Source organism: Dipodomys merriami, unplaced genomic scaffold (assembly GCF_024711535.1).
Source record: "Dipodomys merriami isolate MVZ:Mamm:240054 unplaced genomic scaffold, mDipMer1.0.p SCAF_21, whole genome shotgun sequence".
NCBI lineage: Eukaryota > Metazoa > Chordata > Mammalia > Rodentia > Heteromyidae > Dipodomys > Dipodomys merriami.
This window is the reverse complement of record NW_027203493.1, coordinates 30,041,694-30,062,435: the sequence shown is the minus strand read 5'-3', so window position 1 is coordinate 30,062,435 and position 20,742 is coordinate 30,041,694. Positions and strand designations below refer to the sequence as shown.

The 20,742-nt window shown below is 33.1% G+C and overlaps 1 protein-coding gene across 9 annotated transcripts in view; it reads right to left on the bottom strand.

Moving 5' to 3' along the window:
- Sox6 (SRY-box transcription factor 6) overlaps positions 1 to 20,742 on the bottom strand; it is a 605,718-nt gene that overhangs the window by 437,670 nt on the left and 147,306 nt on the right. For all 9 annotated transcript variants that reach the window (XM_070032825.1, XM_070032840.1, XM_070032826.1 and 6 more), the window contains one exon: positions 14,972 to 15,042. The gene's annotated coding sequence lies outside the window, so the exon portion shown is untranslated. The remainder of the gene's footprint in view (positions 1 to 14,971; positions 15,043 to 20,742) is intronic.

The window sequence follows — 20,742 nt, the reverse complement described above, 5'->3', positions numbered from 1 at the left end:
TAATGAGCAAGTTAAGTCTTGCTGATATAAGTGAATTGGGAATTGGATGCTCTGTGGAACTTTATAAACATGCATTTTATAATGAATAAGACAAGGCTACATGCAGAATCGTGGCCACCAGGGCCTTTTGACGATGCAGTCTTTTTTAACGTGGTTTGACAGCTTTCAAATAACATTCTTCTATAGGCTTTAAACTTTGTACTTTGCTGTAAAACACAAGACTACATAACTCATGTACCGGGAGTACGATTATTTTCAAACTCTCCAAGGTAATGACCCCCTGTAGCAGCAGCTGCTCAGAAAAAAATTACAAGCTCAATTGTTATTTTAATCAGAGATACTTTAGTAGTTAAAAGCAGTTATGCAACTTGTAAAATTATATGACACCTCATCAGTAGCTTGTCTTCAACACTCCTTCCAAAAGTAAAACCATCCCCAAAAAAGTCAGAGCTTTCCAGAAGACTTATTAGCAAAGCAGGGTGTTCAGTCATTCATAAAATATTCAAAGCCATTTATTAGTGCAGTGGTTTCTGTGCTAGGAAAGGTAATGTTTAAATTTATGACAACTCTTATCAGCTCCAAGAGTGTGTCAAAATATCTGCTGGGGTTTGCTGAGTATCCACTTTTTCTCTTTTAAGATCAGCTTTACCTAATCCAAGTGGCTTAGACTGTGTCAAAAGCCAAGTTGGACTTTATGAGTTTCCAGGGCCAAAGAAATTCAGGTTATTCACAGAGATGTAGTGAATTCTCCTTTACAAGAGACACAGAAGTGGGGGAAAAACTGAACCAAAGTTACTAAACTACCCCATGGTTTAAAATGTTTTTTCATTTTTATTACTAAATTTGTATCATGATGCCTATTTATTGCTAGTACAGTATAATGAAGACATTCTAAAAATTCTTTGAAAAGCTTCAGTTTGCTATTTAAAATACACTTTAAGTTCCTATCAACTTAATTTCAGGTCTTGCATGATTTCTCATTGGGAGTGATAATTTTATACTGTTAAGTCTTTTACCTTCTATTTTAGATTATTTTTAGATTTAAAGACTTTACAAGAAAACTAGGGAAATATTTACATATGAATCCAAAGTAACTGCTTCATGACATAGGTGGCAAATTACTTTTATTAGCTCCACATATGTATCATGTGGACTTAATTGCCCATTTGGAGATTCATGTTAATGAAAACATAATGTTCAGATGTCTTTTACCAAGAATTGTAGGCCATATTTTAACCACTATGATTACTTTAAATTTATAAATTTTTCCTCTTCCTGTTCAATATGAATATAATAGTAAAACTTTCTAGACAAATATGGATTTAAATACTTCAAGGACCAAATAATATCCTTTTTTATATACAAGCTTAAACTCCTCATTTCTAGACTTTGGAAATTTGACAGCAAAATTGTTTTTCAGCCTGTAGAGGCTAGTTTATAAAATGTTTTAAAATAATTGCTTTGTAGTCATAAAATATTTTTGTTATATGCAAACAGGACACAAATCAACAAGCTACCAAATTTTAAGAAGCCAAATTTTTCCACCCCAACATTGCCATATTATTTCTATTCTCCACAAATTATGAGCCATGTGCTAGGGATAGTGATCATTTAACAGAGATTATGTCATGTCTCTGGCATTTCACTATAAGAAGATATATTTATCTTCCTATGAAAGTAATTTTATAAAAGTAACTTTTACATTCTAAATATTAAATATACTTATCTACTATGCATTTTAATATTAACCTGTTTTACTCTTTCAGACAAATGCATTGTATAGTTTACTTGCATAACATATACATATACTTGTTTAAGGGTTGTATGTTTTTCTGACATATCAAATTAGGCGCTTAATTTGAAATTTTGAAATAAAGCAATATAAAACACTTAAATCACTTGTAATGTGATATAGAAATTATTAACTGTTATTTTCATTAAATCAGCATTGCATTTTATTGTCTTAATTGTTTACTTTCTTTCACAACTCTCAGTCCTGTGGGTTATGAACTTTGTATTTCTAAGGGAAGGTTAATATTTTCTCTATTTTGTCTACAGGATGAAAAAAAAAGTATTAAAATGCTATCCAGAGACTAAAAGGGATGAGTAAATTCATTTTCATATTTGATTGTGCCAAGGTTTGTCCAGGTGAACTACACAAATGTATTAATGTCCACAGTACTGCCAAATGTTTAATTATTAACAAGACTAGCTCCTCAGTTTCAGTTCATGCCCTATAGAGCAGTTTTGTAAGATTCATGAAAACTTAGTGTTGTAACATATTCACAAACATCCTAGAGGCATGTCTTGAACCAAGAATAAGGCAAATACTAACCAAAATAACTTTCATAAGACCAGACCAAGGTTTATAGACACAAAAAGTCAGGCTATAGTGTAGTCTGCCAACTCAGCAGACAGCATGTAAGATGTGAGGCAGATGACCAAGATGTGTTCGCATTTGGTCATATTAGCACAATATGCATGATAATCTATCATTCGTACATGTCAATGCAAATACTCAAACAGCAAAAACTGCCAAAAAATAGCTACAAAGTACTTAGGGACATTTTTTTTTTTACTTCTTGCTATTGTTTCTAACGTATTTATAATGTAGCATGTGAATATTTTGTTTCTTTGTAAGTTCCTCCCCCACAGTATAACCCCTGTTTTCACTGTATTTGATGTCGGTGCCCTGCATCTTGTATATACACTTCTCTAATTCGGGGATGGGAAAGAAAAAAAAACAAAATGCTTAAATAGGGATAAAGGTTGAGCCATTGTAACAATGAGATGTACAAGACACTATGTTGAAAACAAACTTTACAACTTAGGGGGAGGGAGAGAAGGGAATTGGGGAGGTGGGGAGGGAAGTGATGGTGGGGAATAACAAAGGAAGAGGCAACAATGCTTGATAAGAAATGTACTCATTACCTTGCTCATGAAACTGTAACACTGCTGTACGCTATTTTTACAATAAAACACATACCAAAAAAAAAAAAAAGAAAGAAAAAAGTATTATAGATTTTCCTGTCTTTATTTTATTATTACAAAAATTCTTTAATTCTCTTAAACTTAGCAAACAAATTTGTTTGTCAGGACTATTAACTTTAGTTAATTTCAGTAAACTTCTGAAAAAAGTCCCAAATCATTCCTAAAGTGACAAAATAAGAGATCATTCTGTTTTCTAAACATCTACAGATGCTAAAACCATCTGTAAAGTCTTACATATGTCAAAGAGTTTTGTGGTAAATATACATCAACAGTTGTCTCTTATGAACTGGTTGGAGATTATGAAATTACTATTTCTTATTATCAATTGTGTTGGTCCTAGGGCTTGAACTCAGAGGTAGGGCCCTTTCCCTGAGTTTTGTTTTATTTTGTTGCTCAAGCCTAGCACTCTACCACTGGAGCCACAGCTCCACTTTTGGCTTTGGTAATTATTGGAAAGTAAGAGTCTCATGGACATTTCTGTCCAAGCTGGTTTCAAAAGTCTATCCTCAGATCTCAGCCTCCCGAGTAGACAGTATTACTATCATGAACTATCAGCACCCTGCTGACATTAAAGGTTTCTTAACACTACTTTGTGTCTCATATCAACGTCAAAAATCACAATAAAAATTTATTTTGTTTATATAATACATAGATGACATGAGTGAAAATGGCCTTTAACGGGAAAATTTAGGATTTTGAGTATTCTTTTCTATCTTCTATTTAATAGATGTGTCTCCTAATAAGACACTCATTCCTGACAAATATTGAACTGTGGTAGTAAAGATGACTTAATTTGTGTGTAAGTTTAGTCAATAATCGCAATAGTCTTAAACACAAATTAAATCTAATGCATGAGAAATTCAGGTATGTAATTTACTTAGATCTTAATTTTGGACCACAAAAAATGAAATGCAATCTTAATTTACCATGGAAATAGGAAATGGAATTCCAGTTAATTTGTCTATATTATACCTGGGATCTTTACAAGGCAGTAAGAAAATCATAATCCTAGAAACATTTTCCTTTTCTCATCAGAAGGTAAATTATGACTAAAAGAAGAAACTAATTGCTATTGAACCTACTATGTACCAAATACAGAATAAATATTCTCTTTGCATCCTATATCATTTTCCCAATAAGCACATCTAGACAAAGGGAACTGAGACTGAGATGTGATAGTGCAAAGACACACCAGGACCAGAAATGAGAGTGATGTCCTAATATACCTAACTCCAAGGTTTACTCATTATTTCTGCTAAAGTACACTTGTTTAAAGTCTACAATAAGTTAGTGTTTGTGCTTCTCTACTTTCTGCCAAGGTTCACCTATACAAAAAGAACATTTCCTAAGCCTTTTTTTTTTTTTTTTTTTGGTCGGTCGTGGGGCTTGAACTCTGGGCCTGGGCGCTGTCCCTCAGCTCTTCAGCTCAAGGCTAGTGCTCTACCACTTGAGCTACAGCACCACTTCTGGTTTTCTGGTTGTTTATTGGAGATAAGAGTTTCACAGACTTTCCTGCCCGTGCTGGCTTTGAGCTGCGATCCTCAGATCTCAGCCTCCTGAGTAGCTAGGATTACAGGCGTGAGCCACCAGCGCCCGGTTAAGCCTTTTATATAAAATTGTCTATGGCAATAGTTCAAGTTACACTGATTTATACACTATACATTCACATTACCAGTGTTACCATTTACATTATGTCATTGTACAGAAGGTATTATAAAATTGTCTTACTGATACATTACAATGTAGACTTACCTTCATCCATTTTATATTTCTCTACAGTGTTTCTCCTTAAGAACTTTATTATCATTATTAACTTCAACATTATCATCACTGTTTATTATCCAAGTCAACCAAATACATTTAGCTATCAATCTGCTTTCTGGTTCTTCCCAAATCATATTTCACTTTCTGCCTCCATTTTTCTCAAATGTTTTCATACTCCCAAATCACCTCTCTTTCCTTCCCAACCAACAATTCCTCTGCAGAGAAGTATAGAACCAACCCAGATGCCCATCAGTAGATGAATGGATCAAGAAAATGTATATATATATATATATATATATATATAGCTATATATATATATTAATTATATGCCTCCATCAGAAAGAATGACACTGCCCCATTCTTAAAGAAATGGAAAGACTTAGAAATAATCATATTAAATGAGGGTGGAAGAGAGGATGGGAAGGGATGGGAAGAGGAAACAAAGGAGGAGCCTACAATGCTTGATAAGAAATGTACTCATTTTCTTGCCCATGTAATTGTAACCCTCTGTACAGTATTTTCACAATTCATATTAAATGAAGCCAGACCCAAAGAAACATAGGCTACAGTGGTTTCCCTCATTTGTAATACTTAGTATATATCTAGGATAGTCCTAGCAGAGGATCACAATAGCTCATAGTAATGTACATATGACCGTATAAACTGATGCTAATCAAAATTTGGGGGGGAGGTGTTTGTTAATGTACGGTGAATTTATTTATTTTTTCTTTCATTTTTTTCCTTTGATTTATTCTCTGTTGTCACTGTTTTTTATTTTGGTACCCTGTGTCTTGTATTTATGATTATCTGAAGGGAAGGGAAATCACAAAATAGTGAGACAATAAAAAGAAAAAATAGGAGGGCTAGGGAATGTGGCTTAATGGTAGCGTGCTTGCCCAGCACGCACGAAGCCCTGGATTCAATTCCTCAGAACTACATAAACAGAAAAATCCAGATGCGAAGCTGTGGCTCAAGTAGTACAGTGCTTGCTACCCTTGAGCAAAAGAAGCTCAGGGATAGTGCCCAGGTCCTGAGTTCAAGCCTCAGGACTGGGAAAGAAAAAAAGGAAGGAAAGGGAAGGGGAGGGGAGGGGAGAGGAGGGCTGGGGAAGGGAGGAGAGGGTATGGGGAGGGCAAAGAAAAATAGGAATACGTCAAAGAAGTCTATATATATTTAAAACATAAGTATATATTATAAGCAAGTCCATGCCAATCAACTTAACAACTTAGATAAAATGAGCCAAAAATATACAACATAAATGAAATAAACAACCAAAATATAACTACTACAGAAATTCAACTTACTATTCAAAATTTCTCTCAAATGAAACACCAAGCCTATATGGCCTCATTGGTAAAAAAAAAAAAAAAAATCTTTCAAACCTTTAAAGAAATGAACATTGACAGGTGAAGGACCACACACACACACACACACATAAAACATAACAAAATATACCACACCATTTGAAAACGTTAGAGAATGAGAGAAAATATGGGAATATAAATTTAGGAAGTGACTTGTTCAGAGCATACCATAAACATGTATAGAATCACGACAATGAAATATTCTCATATTATTAACATATACTAATTAAAAATAAAAATCAGAAAGAAGAATTAAAATACACCAATCGCATATAAACTCTTTCAGAAAGGGGAAGAGAACATATTTCCCAATGTTTGAAGATACAGTAATAAAGTAGTGAAAGTAGAAGAATTATTAATAATAAAAATAAACTTACACATACATGATTAAATGATTTATTAACAAAAATGGTAAGACAAATCAATGGAGGAACAACTAGTGCTAGAACAACTGACTAGCCATAAGAAAAAATACACACCTAAAAACCTATCTCATTCTGCAAACAAAAGTCAACTTGAAAGTTAGAAATGAAAATTATAAAACTTCCAAAAGAGTGACTGGAGCAAATGTAGGTGAACCTGCTCTTATGAAGTTATCAATTGTATATAGAAAGGCTCGAATACAAAAGAAAAAACAGTAAATTAAGTTCAGAAAGATTTTTAAAAATTATTTGTATCAGAGAACACTTAATGAAATTAAAAGGAAAATTACAAACTAGTAGAAAATATTTGCAAAACATGTGTCAAACAAATGAACTTTTATCTAGAATGTATAAAAAATTACAACTCAATTTTTTAAAGATTAATACAGTTAAAAAAAGACAGCAAAATATTTTAAAAGTATTTTAAGAGAGTAGTTTGTAAATGGATGACAATGAAATAATGTTACACACCATTAAAGTGGCCAAAATTGAAAACTAAATATAACAAGTATTGATAAAGATGTGGAGGAATTGGAATGCTCATATTTTGCCAGTAGAAATGTAAAATTGTACAGTCACTTTAGAAAACTTCAGTAGCTCTTACAAAGTTATCTAACCAAGCCATTCTATTTCATCTTATTCTCCAAGAAATTAAGGTATACATCCATGCAAAGATAAATGCTCATAGCAGCCTCATTTGTAAAAAAATAAATAAATAAACTAGAAAGTGTCTAACTAACACACACTTCTCCAGTAAAATATCAACCTCAACAAATATGCAACAATAATTCTATAACACCAAAACTCAAGTTAGCAGCACAAATTCCTAAATTAGGGTTTTATCCCAGAGAGTGAAGACAAGAAATATACTAGACACATATTTGATGAACAGAAATTTTTTTAAAAACAAGATATAATATCTGTGTTTCTGAAGATAACTGAGCACAAGATAATTGTAATATTCCCTCAGGATGAAAAAAAAATAGAGTCTCAACAACCTTGTAAATTAATCTTTTTTGATATAATTGCTTGCATTTTGTGGAAACTTCCAGCAAGAAATATTTAAGTAATGTGTATATATATAAAGATATTGAAATATTTTATATTTACTGGTAATAATTTAACTCACATTTTGATACTTTGGAACTGGCAAAATTTTGGTGAAATATTGATACTAAAATTCTAAAATAATGTAAAATATATACTTCTAACACATATAAAGCTATGTGTTGAGCTGGGCACAGGTGGCTTACACCTGTAATCATAGCTACTAAGGAGCCTGAGATCTGACGATCATGGTTCAAAGCCAACTCGGGCAGGAAAATCTGTGAGACTCTTATCTCCAATAAACCACCAGAAAACCAGATGTGGCACTGTGTCTCAAGTGGTAGAGTGCTAGCCTTGAGCTGAAGAGGTGAGGGACAGTGCCCAGGACCAGAGTTCAAGCCCCACGACTGACCAAAAAAAAAAAAAAAGCTATGTGTTGAATGTGATATGTAGAGGCAAGATATAAAATAAATTTTATTGATATTTGAACAATTTTTATAGGCAAGATATAAAATTAATTTTATTGATATTCAAACAATTTTTATAAACTGAATAGTTACAAAAATATTTGCAGTAATCTATAACTTTACATTTGCCTGAATTATAGAAAGATTATATTTCATACCTTACAGATCTGTTATAAAATAATGGGTAGCTCTGCACAATTGGTGCATTGTTGGTACTGCTTTATATATTTGAGAGCACTACTCAGCTCAAATAACAGCTTTGTTTCCCCTTCTCTATCTGTATTTAATCCCTTCAATATTAGGAGGAAAGTTATTTAAGAACACTATAAAAATATCAGGCCTATCTTCTTAGTTAAAAACAAGTTCAAAAAATGAACCCTCAGATATGTATTTTAATGTTTTTTTCTTTCATGCATGTGTTTCTAACGCATTTATAAGATTATCTCTTTGTTGCTTTGTATATCCCTCCCCCACAGTATAACCCCTGCTTTCACTATATTTGATGTCAGTATAACTTGTGGAGGAGATGGAGAAAAACCAGTTGTTTAAGGATACAGGTGGACCTGTTGCAACAATGAGAAGTACAAGTTGTCATGTCCAAAACTAGCTTTACAACGTCGGTGCGGGGTGGGGGGTGGGGGGGGATGGGGGGGTGAGGGGGGGTGAGGGGGGTGGGGGAGGGAATGGGGGGAAGGAGAAGGATTGGGATTGGGGGGGAGGGGGGAGGCTGGGAAGGGTAAACAAAGGAGGAGGCTGCAATGCTTGGTAAGAAATGTACGCATTATCCTGCCCACGTAATTGTAACTCCTCTGTACAGTATGTTCACAAATAAAATTAAATTAAATTTAAAAAAAAAAACAAGTTCAAAGAGCAGCTTTTAGGGGAAATATTCAAATTTATTAGAAACTCTTAGAAAACTGCCCCCAAGTCCCACATTGTTTCCAATGCCAAGTTAAGAAGAATTTTTCTCCAATGGGCATTGAATCACTTTAATGTTGACCCTTGTACAGCTCTATCCCACCTTCAAATGTAGACAGTAAATTCAACTTTACTACAGTAATATAAAAATGTGAAAGAACCATAATAGTATCTAAAGAGGGGGAGCACTAGCACTACATTAGCAAAAACAGTAAATGAATACTAATGCAAAAATTTTTCATGATAGTTTGCCTAGTTGCCAAAAGAGCTACAGTAATTATTTTGTCATAATGTGTAAGTTATCTTGAGGTAGCAGAGATTATTATGACGTGGGGTTCAAAATAAGTTCTCAAAGTGTCCTGGTTCTTCAGATGTTTTTCAATATTAACAAATCATCAATATACAACCTTCACTATAAAGCACTATCTGATTATAAGCTTATCTTACTGAGAATAAACATCAAGAAATGGTTTTATGTCTTTAATAACTCAACTTTTTTGGTTGGCATCCAACATGGACCCACCTTGTACCAAATTCCATGTTGGAGTGAATATATGACTATCTAGCAAAGCACTCAAACAAAATCAATAGTTTTACTTCTTTTTTCTCTTACAAATCATGACCAAATTTTCAAAGTTGAGAGTAAACCAAGATCAAATTTAGACATGTTCTTTGAAATTAGTGAAAATGAAACACTTCAGTACCAGACAAAAGCCCTGATTTTAAGAGTAGGTTCTTGCCTTCCCTGAAATGCCTAGCTCAGGCTGTGTATTTTTATGCCTGCAGATATTGGCATGTTTCACATTTAAGATTATGACACATCAACTTATTTTGAAATTTTGAAAAACCTTCCACTGCGCATGTTTCAAGTGCTTCATGACTATCACTGATAATTGAGCAATTAACTTGAAATTACCAAATGTGCTGTGATGGCACAATATGTAGTAAGCAACATGAAAGAATAAGTAACAGAGAAACTTGGTACAGTGAGGGGAAAAAAGCAATAAAGAGTAAAATCATCCATAATAATAATAATACTAAGTAAGTTTTAATAGTCCCAGGTCTCAGTGGCTTAATTATGCCAATAAAATGGTTTAATGAAACAAATCCTGAGTATTACTAAATTTTTAGAGCAGTTTGTTCTGGTGCTGCAGAAAGAATCTTCTTCTATCTGGTCTTGTGTAATACTCAGGGATTAGTCCAAATAGTAAGTAGGGAGTTTCATTTGACAACCAGCACAAAACAATTAGGTTAAAAAAAAAAAAAAATCTTGACAGGCAGATTCTTAAGAAATACAGGCTTGCAAAAAATAGTGGTAAGGTCTTTCTTTTGGTGTAATACAGACAGAACAAAACTCTAGAGCTGAAAATGACCTCTAGAAGGCATCAAGTATGCAAATATATTTACAAACCAAAAATTAAAACACGTTTTGACATAACACAGAGAGATAAAACTCAGCTCTACTGGAAAAACCAGAATGTGCTTTCACTGCTTATCTCATCAAGAGGTCTCTAGGCCTTTCTGGGTAAAACTATAAAGAGTAGCTTTGGGGGGCTTAAATATAGGCAGTAAAACAAATTCCATAAACCTAGATCCCACCTCCTTTCACTAGCAGGCCATTTTAAAGGTTTGAAAGAAAAACCAACAATTTAGAAAGTAAGAGATGGAAAAGAGATTCAAAACTACAGCAAATAAAGGACACTATTAAAAACATTTTTTCCCTGAAAATCCCATCAATATTACTACTTCAAAACACCACTAGGAGATTAAAATGGGCTAGGCTGTCCTTTCACATATAAATTAAAAACAGAATGTAGAGAGAGAATAAAGAACAAGTATCTAAGAGCACTAGTATATAAAACTTAAAAGCTTAAATGTAATGGATATACACATTCAGATTAGCAAACTCCTTTCAATTAAAGTAGATTTCTGGCCACAGTTCACAAATGTATAGTAACTGTGTGTATTAATGTAGGTACTTCAAATGTCAGTATATCTCTAATTAACATGAGCACACAACTGTAAAACTGAGAAGGCACAATTTTAAATTCCTTACATTCCCAGCATTAATGCTTTCTTTGGGCAGCTCCCGTTGTCATGGAAAATGGCATTCAAGACCTATTTGTGGATTTTCACAGCTCATCTTTTTTATTTACCTGCTCTATGTCAAGATTAGCCTGGAATAATATTTTTAAAGATAATGCATTTAGACCTACTTTAAAAAAAATCACTGATGCTCTTACTAAAAGAGCTTTGATCTGGGCTATGCTCAGTTTGAAATAGATTTCTCTCCATTATAAATCACCACAAAGACATGAATTCATGATTCTTTTTGTTTCCTAAAACAACTCTGAGATTCAAAAACTTTCAGTACTAGCATGACATGTGGCAATTTAGAAACAGAAGAATAGGAAAATGTTAGGGAGGACCAAATCTCCAGGAATATGAAGAAATGAAATGGTAGTAAACTCTCTACTATCTCTTATTCCACCTTAAACTTTTCAAAAATATTTGTACAGCAATCAAGCAAAATTGAGATAGTGATAAAAACAACAGAGAGAGAACTGAAATTTGCTCTGAGAGAGGACATCGTGATGTTATGGAAAAAGCACTGAATTTACAAAACAAATCAGGTTTGAGGCCTGCTGCTCTGCAAGCATAATTCCTATTCATTTTACTGGGTTTTTATAAAATTCAGCCATGTAAATGTTAGTCTAACAACATAAGGTACTATTATTACGATTACTTCCAGCCTGGGACTTTTTTGTGCCAGACAATAAAATACCAGTTTGGGGAGGTTCGTATTAGAGACCCCAAACTGAAACAGAATTTTGGTAAAAAGGGATTCATTTTCAAATTATTGAAGTGGCATGGCTAACCTAGAAAAGCAAGGTATCTATTGAATTACCTTTTTGTGTGGTTGTGTTGTATTGTTTTGTTTTGTTTTATAAATTATTCACTACTCTGGTAAAACTGAGAGTCAGAATTACATAATTATTTTTTCTTTAAAGGCAAAATTTTAATCTTGCCTATTAACACTCAAAACAGTCTTCTTATACAATGCCACTTTAGGAAGAGAGGTGGTTTTTATATTTTAAGAAGGAAAAATAAAGCTTCACTAAAACAAGATATAGTTTCTAAAGAGAAAGTCACTTCCCTCACAGTTCCTCTTTTGACCTAGGTAGATGTGAGTAGCTAGATTCCAATCGGTTCTCACACACTCTTGGTGTGGCCCATTCATTATGGATGTGCAAAACAATATCCCACTTTCCTTATCTCACAGACTGGCTTCTGCATACCTTACTAAGATGTTTCCCTGAGGCCATTAGGTATAACTTTCTGTCTTAGACCATATAGCAAATAAGCCGTTGCAGGACATGGACTTTAAGGTTCATTATAAAAGCCATTGTCACTGACCCCATTGGCTTGTTCTTAGGTTTGACAAGATTAGTACTTCTATTGCTTTATCTGCCTCATCATTCAGTGTAAGTGGTGAACAATTTTCACAATAAATGAAAGAAATAGAAACTCAACATTCTGGGTTCCATGTCAGTTTCATCTCACTTAATTTAGTCATAGCATCCCATAGTATCTATTTATCACAAATGTCGTGCAGTCAGGAGATAGTCTGAACAAAGCTTGAGATCACTGACTCAAAGAAGACCAAGGTCCATGTCTTAAACTGGAATATGCTCGTCTAGAAAATAATTTATTTAGTCTTATTGGACTAACATGACTTCAGTCTCAGTAATCAGACAAAATCTGACTTAGTATTATTTTTGAGTTGCTTCAGGTAAACTTCATAAATAACTATATGTAACTATGTTGACAGTGGCTCTTCTAATCTTAGCATTGTTCTTTGTTAGAACACAGGAAATTTTTCAGATAATTAAATCACCTTCATTCAAAGCTAGCCTAAGTGTGTCTCACTAAAGAATTTAGGAGGGGCTGGGAAGGTGGCTCAGTGGTAGAGCGCTTGCCTTGCATACATGAGGCCCTGGCTTCGATTCCTCAGCCCCACATAAGCAAAAAGTAAAAAGCCGGAAGTGGTGCTGTGGCTCAGGTGGTAGAGCGCTAGCCTTGAGCTGAAAAAGCTGAGGGACAGTGTCCAGGCCCAGAGTTCAGTCCCCACGACCGGACCAAAAAAAAAAAAAAAAATTTAGGAAACAATGCTTTTGAGTGATAAGAAATTATGTTTTAATGCCATGTGGTGGAATGATGGCGATTATATTAGTCACTTTAAAGCTTTTAATCATCCTAAAAAATAACTTGCTAAAGAGAATGAATGATAAGAAGGAAAAGAGAAAGGATGTTTTGGATTTTGGTTTTTTTTTTTTCTAAAAAAAAAAAAAAAAGACAAAGCAACTAAGATAAGATTTGCACAGCTCAAAATTCCTTTGACTAGCTGGTGCTGGTGGCTCACGCCTGTAATCCTGCTACTCAGGAGGCTGAGATCTGAGGATCATGGTTCAAAGCCAGTCCAGGCAGGAAGACTCTAATAAACCACCAGAGAACTGGAAGTGGTGCTGTGGCTCAAGCAGTAGAGCGTTAGCCTTGAGCTGAAGAGCTGGGGGACAGCTCCAAGGCCCAGAGTTCAAGCCCCACGACCAACCAAAAAAAAAAAAAAAAAAAAAAAATCCTTTGACTTAGATTTCTAACAGGATAAGCTGAGCTCCTTAGAATTCAGTTTTCACCAAGAGCTCTTCAAAGACAGTTTTTTTCCTCTCTTCTTTGCCTCCTATTCCTTACCATTATGTCTTATACAAATTAAAAGCTTATATTCAATCTAAATGAATCATACAGTTTATAAAATTGTGAGTTTGAAGCAAGAATGAAGTCTTCAGATAATAAAATATAAATTGTTTCATTTAAAGTAACTATTCATTCTTGAAGTATTAAAAATATACAAAATGTACAAAACTATATATTAAACATGCACACCTATTTTCTCAAAAATTGGTTCAAAATGGTTGTCACAATGAATGTTACCAACTAAAAGAAAGGTAAAGCCAATGCCAAATAAATTTTCACTGCTTTTCTGCTTAAATACTGACTCATGTGAACTCTAACTTACCAAATCAGTTTTTTTAGAATACTTTCCTAGAAGTACATTTTCTAAGGCTCCATTATAGCAGTACACTAATAACAAGAAAATTTCCTGTTTTTACTGCTTTTACTGTTATCAAACAGCCCTATAAATACCAATGATCTATAAAAACTACATATGTATAAATACATTTTAAGTTGGAGTTTCTTAAATGTGGGTTGCTTATACATGGAGACTTTTTAATGCCTGCATATACTCTATGCTACTTCTATATAATAAATATATACATTAATTAATGTAAAGTACTTTTAATAGATCTTTCTTCCAGTTTTATTCCATTTTTTCCTTAAAATTTACTTTGTTTCCAGAGAAAGAGTACTTTGTTCTCCAAAATATCATTTAAAGGTATTTCAGGGATGGCAAAAAGAGAGCAGGAATACCACCATTTTGATATTCATTACACATTCACCAAATGAGTCTTTGGATCCTTAGTACATAATCTCCTCATGCACTGACAGCTCTTTGAATTCTGTATCATCTCACATCTTTTCTCTGAGCACAGGCACATAGCACTTTTCAAGTCCAGGTAACCAGAAGATGTAAGAAGTTATCAGGGTAAATTATTCATGTGTATATAGAGTAGAATCTTTAAGGTAACCCATTTCTACAATTGATACCTACTCTCAAAAACATAAGAAATTTATTCTCTAGGTTTATTGTAATGGGGCTTGCATTGTGTTCTTTCACTGGAAATCGCAGCAAATAGGCTTTTTCATCAGTTGGCATTTTTCTATATTCCTCCCTCAAAGATTAAAAGCTAACAATACTTATAAAACAGTTACCAAAAGGCAAAATGTCTAATGAAAATGCATGCACAAAACAAGTTAATTTATTTATAAGCTGTAACTGTTACACTACATAATGAGAAAATGGCAAATAAACAATACTTACAATTACACACAAAAATCAGCCCCAGCACCCAGAAATCACTGATAAACTGCCTTTGAATTCATGAAAGTGACCTGAAAATTCAGATACAAAATAAAATGAGAAAGGTTAAGTCAATTGCATTTATGTTTTATTAAGAAAATATACATTCGTTTGTATTTATCTGATTTGGGGAGAGGAAGGGGAAGCACAGAAATGGTGGGACAAAGGGCAAACTAATTCAGAAGTGACACTCACTAGACACTGTTGAAAATGAACTGTACAACTTGTGGGGGGAGAGGTAGGGAGGGAAAAATAAAACTGGGAGAAAATGAAGTAAGAGGTGACACTATTCAAAAAGAAATGTACTCAATACCTGACTTATGTAACTGTAACCCCTCTGTACATCACCTTTACAATAAATAATAATAAAAATATACATTCTGGCTACAAAATATACTATTTTTAATCAACTCATGGTTCATCCATTTTAGCAAATATTGTTAAGACTATGATGCCAAATAAAACTACTATCTTATTATTCTACATCTAAGAATCTAACATTTCCATCTACTTTGGCTTTTTTAATAAAGTAAGGCTTAAAATACAGGCAAAACAAAAGGGAGACTTTTTGATAAAGGGAGTAAGGCAAATTACATTTGTGAAAATTGTTTAACTTATTGCTGCATGTTAAAATAAAATAGCTCCATAAATGTGCTCAACAAGAATTCCTTACACATAGAATTCTTGAGAAATGAGACAGTTGTTGTCCTAAAGTGTAGTACCCATTATATGCTGAGCCTATGTACAATGCATCCTGTATAAGCCCCAAATCAATCCAAAATTCTTTCACTTACACACACTTTGGTTTGGGCTAAAGAGGTGACAGATGCAACTCAAATACACAGAGCAAGCCTTATAAATGTAACTAACACAATGAACCACTTTGTATCTCTAAGCATCTATGGTTTCCTCTCTCCAGAACCACTACCATCAGAAGGCAGTTTGGTATTTTATTTTTATTGTTTGGTCTAAATACAGAACACTTAATTACATAAAAACAAAGAAACTTTTGTTGCAGAGACTGTATTCTTTCAAGAATGCAAAGATGGCTATGAGTAGTGTTCAAATGAAAGAATGAAGATTGAGTTTCCAATTTAGGTCAAAGTTGCCTAGTGGCCTGGTTTGATTCATTCTGCATTTTTAAAACACAGCTAGTAAACTACTAGATTCTGAAAAATTGCTCTTGATCAATATCATTAGTAGAAACTACTATGCTCAACTTTTCCATTAGAGAAAATAATAGCCTTAATTGATTAGATATTTGCATTTGAAATCAATCTAGGATGGATGGTAAATATCTATTTCAGCCCTTTTCCAGGCCCTAGAATATGTTTTTGCCTATTTCCACTTTCTAATTTTGATTGATAGATAATTAAGTCCCAACTAGCTTTAAGAATCCTGGCTATTATACCCATTAGGCTTCTTTACTTTCCTTCTTTTTGTGGGGAATGATCCTCAGACCTTCCTCACACCAGGTTGGTTCACCAGTTTTCAACAATTCTACAAGGCCCACTTCCACAGATGCAAGAAGTGTAGAACAGTTTGACTAGGGGAAGACAGTGCAATAATTTTTGTTATTATGTCCTTTTTACTCATGGCTTTCTAGTGTTTCTAGGATCCAAGATGATAATTTTATCTGGGATGCCACACAACTCTACCTGCACACACTATGTGAACTATCCAAATGCTGCAGGATACTAGTTCTGAAAAGAAAGGTCTTTTCACATTATATCCTCTCCTAAATTATAAATTATAACTTATTTGTGAAGATGCTCATGAAATAAAACTGTAAAAAAAAATGCTGTATATCTAAAAGAATTTTAGGACCTATGCACGTTTTTTCCCCCAGTCATGGGGCCTGAACTCTGGTCCTGGGCACTGTCCCTCAGCCCTTCAGCTCAAGGCTAGTGTTTTACCACTAGAGCCACAGCGCCACTTCTGCTTATGTGGTGCTGAGGAATCGAATTCAGGGCCAGGGCCTCAGCACTCTACCACTGAGCCAACTTCCCAGCTCCCTATGCACTTTTTCAAAAAAAAAAAAAAAATCAGACCTCATTTTGCTGATAAATATTTTTTAAACAATTAATTGGAATTGTGCAAGATACATGTACATCCCATTCTTTCACTGTCCTGTAAACTATGAGAGAGGAGGAAAGTGTAACCAGAAAATATTCAGGCTAACATAGATCTAATTCTTTCTAATTCAACTCTTAAGTTTTAATTCAATTCTTAATGTGTTAAGAAGTCTAACATTGGAAATACTTCAAATCTTGAAATAAGTTAGATTCCAGAAATTTAAGGCAAATAATATTCTAATATATACTAACACAAAGTCAATAAATCTTACTTGTCAAGATCCTGCCACATAAGGTAAAAACAACTTTGAATCTCACTATTAATGGATTTGCACTGTTGGTAAAGTCAAGAGCAAACAACTAAAAGAAAATACATTCTGGGGCTATAGAGTTCATCATTCAAAAGAAAAAAACGAGTGCATATTTCCTCATTCAGAGATGTCAAGAATAAAGAAGAAACATGAAGAATTAATATATCCACATCTCATACATTTAAATCGATAATCCAACCTGAGCAACAGATTTTTACATCTAACTGGTGAGAATGTGCTCCATGCCTTAACTGAAAAAGATTCTATGCATCCTTAATTTACTAAACAAAGAAAAGTATTTCTAAACTTCAATATAAAAATACACAGGCAAATGGAAAGAGGAAAGGTGGGCAAATACATTCACAAAAGTGAATGTACAAAAATGAAAATGGAACCAGGTAACTTGAAAGGATAGATGGCGTTGAATAAACAGGGGTGGGAAAATAACAGAAGAGGTGGCATTGATTAAGATTCATTTTACATATAAACTGACATGTTAAATTGAAAGCCCTTTGTGCTACTGCTTCATTAAATGGCAATTCCCGTATGCAACTTCTTAAAGATAATATTTAAAAATCAAAAAATAACTAAATGAATAGTTACATAGAAAAAAAATTAAAGAAAGATGTTCAATGAAGACAAACAATGATAACATAAAATATTAATCTCCTGACTAATTAATAAAATTAAGTAAAACATTTTTTTTCAGTATCAGCAAAATATTTTTAATCTGGTTTTTAAAATGGTATTGGTGAGTCTGGTGCCAGTGGCTCACACCTGGAATCCTAGCTACTCAGGTGGCTGAGATCTGAGGATCATGGTTCAAAACCAGCCCAGGCAGGAAAGTCTGTGAGACTCTAATCTACAATAAACCACTCAGAAAACTGGAAGTAGTGCTGTGGCTCAAGTGGTAGAGCACTTAGCCTTGAGCTGAAGAGCTCAGAGACAGCACCCAGGCCCAGAGTTCAAACCTCATGACCAATCGAAAAAAAAAAAAATGGTATTGGTGATAAAGGAGGAAGATCAGAATTTCTCTAGATCATTGGATGGATTTTAAATTGAGGCTAATTTTCTTAACAATTGCTTAACAGCTAATTTTCTTAACAGCAACTATTAACAACTTTTAGTGTTTATATGCTTTGAATCTACAGTGCTACTTCCAAAATGTATCCTAAGAAACTAATCACAAAAATAAAACATGTCACATGTAATTTTTGTGTTTATTACAGTATTTTTTATAATAGTCAAAAACCTGAAAATAATTTACTGATTGAATAAGTAAGTTTTGATACATACTATACTGCTCTGTAACAATTTAAACAGAATAGAAACTGTATTTATTGAAATAATAAGATGGTCACAATTCAATTTTGAATAAAAATTTAGCACATACACTAAGAAGCAACTTAGAGAAAATCATCTATATGTGAAATCAATCATGTAAATTATGTAAATATGCAAGTTTTACAAAGTAAAGCTTAATTTCACAAAAAAATGGTAAAATTAGACAGTGTGCCCAGTTGTTTTTTTCTTTTCTTAGTCTTATTGGTAATTTTAGACATAATATATCTGGATGAATCATAAAACAATGAAGTTATGTTTAAAGTCCAATATATCACTTACACATTCAATAGAAATCATTGTTATTAGCCTGGGAACAAAAACCAAACATGAATATTCGTTTTTTAAATAATTTTTTGAAAAAAATCCTCAGACTTACAGGGTAACTTCAAACCAGTATCTTGATATCAAATGAAAAAATCATTAACATTTTCACAAAAGTGTGTCTCACTCTACCAAAAATAGCAATAGATCAAAGGTAAACAGCAAATAAAAACATTCCTCCCTCATATAATTAGACTTTTAAAAGCTTTCAAGCTAATATTTTTAATCCTCATAAAGCTTTCTCTCGGCCACACCCATTTCTTTTCTTAACCCCTTCACTCACCCTTCCTCCCCCCTCCGACTATTTTAGAAGATTCTAACATCACATAGCAATTGGATTAAATGGACTTCCATCCATGAAAGCCAATGATACTAAAATAATATTTAAACTACAGAAGTACTTCTAAAATCTTCCTAGGAAACTAATCACAAAAATAATAAAACATATATCACATAATGCTTGTGTTTATTTCAGCATTTATATAATGGCAAAAATTAGAAAATAAGTCACTGATTGAAAAAGTTTAGGTACATACATACAATACTACTCTGTAACGATTTAAACTTAGAATATAAACTATACTGAATGAAATAATAAAATGGTCACAATTCAATTTTGTATGGGTCCATACTGAGGCTTTTCTTGCTCAGCTGGCATTTTACCACATAAGCCATGCCTTCAAACCCACTTTTTTTTTAATTGTTATAGAGGTTGATGTACAGAGGGGTTACAGTTTCATATGAGTTAATAAGTACATTTCTTTTTGGACAGTATCTCCCCTTCCCACAGTCTCCCAGTTTTTCCCTCAATTCCCCGCCCATGTGTTGTATTAGTTCATTTTCGTCATAGTGTCTAGTGAGTACCTAGTACCATTGCTGCATTTCAAACCCAGGTTTTTACTAATTCTTTTGGAGATGGAGTCTCTCCAGCTTTTCTGCCAGGTCTGACTTTAAATCTCAATTGTGTGTGAGATTCCAGCATCTGGCAAAGAAATTAGTTTTTGGCCTGACTTTTAAACATGCAACACTTTATTTTAACATAAAAGTGGACAAATTTTTGTTGCAGATGTCTGTGGAAGCACGTAATAGTTTAACTTTAATTTATTGACTCAATTATTAAGTTTTATGCATAGTGGTCCACTGAGTTTAAACAACTGCCTCTAAAACATTTTTTCAAGTAACTTTTGAAAAAATATTAATGTTTCATTATTTGTATATGTGTGTATGTCAAAATAAAAATTGAAACACATTATAAATATTGTTTGTAAATTCAAATGTGTTTTCTTATAAAGTTCATTTCACATAAAATTATTACTATTCATCTTCACAAAAAAGTAAATAAATATGAAAAATTACTGTTATTACTTTTTTCTTTCAATATTTATTAGAAATGTATAGCTTTACTAAGATAAACTCATGTTTCTTAAATTTCATAATGCTCACTATTTTCCTTATCATTTAAAATAATGCAGAATTTAAATTATATATAAATAAAACAAGATATTTTACTTTCAAAAGAATTGATACCAAGCTAATATGCAATTTTTAATGTAATTGCTAATAGCTGAGAATATCACAGTAGTAGATAGAAAATAAGGGTTTGATTTTTAGTAGTTATATTTCTAAAGCAAAATTTAAAAATATTTATAAGGTATCAAGAAACATAACTTATATCTTAACC